Raw genomic sequence first — 2,599 nt, 5'->3', positions numbered from 1 at the left:
CCAACTTGGCCCTTTGATGACTTGTGGACTTCAACTCCCAGAATTCCTCAGCCAGGATGCTTTAAGACAGGGGTCTTCCAACTTGGCTCTTTGATGACTTGTGAACTTCAACTCCCAGAATTCCTCAGCCAGCGTGCCTAGCTGAGGAATTCTGGGAGTTGAAGTCCACAAGTCATCAAAGGGCCAAGTTGGAAGACCCCTAAAATAAGTTGGTTGGGGAATTCTGGGACTTGAAGTCCACAAGTCATCAAAGGGCCAAGTTGGAAGACCCCTGCCTTAAGCCTTTGTGGCGTGTCTTGGGGTCTTACAAATGCCTCCTTCGAGCTTGCAGGCCTCTAATCCTCCACTCTTCCCTTTCTGCAGATTATGGCGAGGTCAACGGGACCGTCGGCGACCGAGACTCCTTCCTGACATCTCCCGGTGCCAGCGACGTGCCGGGTCCCGTTTCCGTGGTCCCCAACGGCAGCCAGCCCGGCAGAGAGCTTAGCCTTGCTCTCAAGCAGACAGTGAAAGGTGGGATGTTCATTAAAGCTGGCCTAAAGACCAAGACCTTCACCCTGAAGAACAGCCTGGACAGGAAGAACGAGCAATGCAACGAGAGCGCCGGCCGAGAGGGTCACCCCTGGGACAAAGCCGAGATGCACCCCAACGTCCCCAACGGCATCCTGCCCGACGGCTCTGAGTACATCACCAACGGCTGCGCCGGCAAAGGGGCCGACAACGACGGCAGCGGCTCGGAGAGCGGCTACACCACGCCCAAGAAGCGGAAAGGACGGCGCAACAGCGTCAAGGGCTGCGAGAACTTGAGTCTGGGGCAGGAGAAGATCGTGCCGGGCAGCCCGGTCCCGGCCCTGAAGCTGGAGCCGGAGCCCTTCAGGGCGGACGGCAGCGGGGGGGACCCGAAGGCCGGCCCTCCTCGGCTGGACGGCCTGAAGCCCGCGTGGAAGTGTGAGCAGCCCCCGGGGGGCCTGGGGGTGGGCCGCGGGAAGCCAGTCGGCGTCGGGGACATGCTTCGGAAGGCCGCGGAGGCCAAAGTCGGACCGGCCGGCAAAAAGTTTGAGGAGCGTGCCAAGGGGAAGCACGTCTCGTCCTCGAAGGAAGATTCCTGGACCCTGTTTAAGCCGCCCCCGGTTTTCCCCGTGGACAACAGCAGCGCCAAGATTGTTCCCAAGATCAGTTACGCAAGCAAAGTGAAAGAGAACCTCAACAAGGCGGCTCCTTCCCTCTCCTCCTCCTCTTCCTCCTCCTCCTCCTCCTTGTGTTCCTCTTCCGCAGGGGAGGTCCCGGCCCAGCCCTCCACCCGCCTCCCCCAGGTCCCCATGTCTGCCATGAAGTCCGTCACATCGGCCAGCTTCTCCAACGGGCCCCTCTTGGCAGGGGGGGACCGCGGGGGCTGTCCGGCCGGGGTCCAGGCCCTGCTGGTGCCAGCTGCAAGTACTGTCCTTTCGGCCTCTTCCAAGCTGGCCTGCCAGGACGCCGGTCCCTCCGTGGTCGCCAACGAGCAGCCCAAGTCGAGTCTGTTCATCTACCCCTCCAATATGCACGGCCTGTTCAGCGTGGCCGAGTCTCCCTTCCTGGCCACGCAGCAAAACTTGGGCGATATCTTCCAGAACCAGTGGGGGTTATCGTTCATAAACGAGCCCAGCGCGGGCCCGGAGACTTCTTCGGCCAGGAAGCCGACGGACACCAAGGGGGCCGAGGTGACCTTCCAGGGCTCCTGCCCCGCCACGTTGGTTCCTCGCGGGGCCGAGACGCCTCCCGCCGGACCCGAACCGCCGGCCTTCCCCAAGGCCTACGAGCTGGCCAAACGGACTAGTCCCCAGCTGTTGGGCGGCCTCTTAAAGCTGGGGGCCGCTGGGGAGGAGAGCCAGCTGCTATTGGAGCCCCAGTTGCCGGGGGGCCTGCCCCAGGCTGAGCTGGGGGGGGCGGGGGCCTTTGTGTTCCTCGCCAAGGACTACCACGTAGAAAGTTGCTTGCCTTCGCCTACGAACACTTTGTTAGCCTCCACCAAAGAGCCGAGCCCCCCCAGCAGTCTAGAAAGAAAAGCCAGCTGGGGGGAGTTTGACCTGCGGGCAGCTGTTCTATATCACATCCAAGGTAACGACTCTGCTCCCCATCAGCCCCAGCCATTCTAGAGAGCTGCCTTCCAGCTTAGGGTTGGAGGAGGGGTTTGGGCCCTGCCTCCCCCGGGGCTAGTGTTTGGCCTCCCTGGGGTCCAGGAGCCGGAGAGGGGCCCAGTCATACAGCTAATCCTCACTTTAAGACCACAATGGAGCCCGGAATTTCAGTTGCTAAGCGAGACGGCTGTTAAATGAGTTTTGCCCCATTTTACAGATGTTCTTGCCACAGTCGTCGTTAAGTGAATCATTGCGTCTGTTAAGTTGATCACACGGTTGTTACGCGGATCTTGTTTGTCAGGAGGTCGCAAAAGGGGATCGCGTAACCCTCCCCAGGACGCTGCGACAGTCATAAATATGAGCCAAGGTTGCCAAGCGTCCCAATTTTGATCACGTGACCCTGGGACACCGCAACCGTCAAGTGTGAGTCGGTTGCCAAGTGTGTGAATTTTGATCACGTATCCCTGTGGAAAGTGCAACGG

The 2,599-nt window shown here is 60.5% G+C and overlaps 1 pseudogene; it reads left to right on the top strand.

The window, feature by feature from the left end:
• The first annotated feature begins 363 nt into the window (after positions 1-363).
• On the top strand, positions 364-2,135 carry LOC107299283 (annotated as a pseudogene).
• The last annotated feature ends 464 nt before the right edge of the window (positions 2,136-2,599 follow it).

This window comes from Protobothrops mucrosquamatus, unplaced genomic scaffold (genome assembly GCF_001527695.2).
Source record: "Protobothrops mucrosquamatus isolate PMUCROS unplaced genomic scaffold, P.Mucros_1.0 scaffold4757, whole genome shotgun sequence".
Classification (NCBI taxonomy): Eukaryota; Metazoa; Chordata; class Lepidosauria; order Squamata; family Viperidae; genus Protobothrops; species Protobothrops mucrosquamatus.
This window is presented reverse-complemented; position numbering and strand designations above follow the sequence as displayed.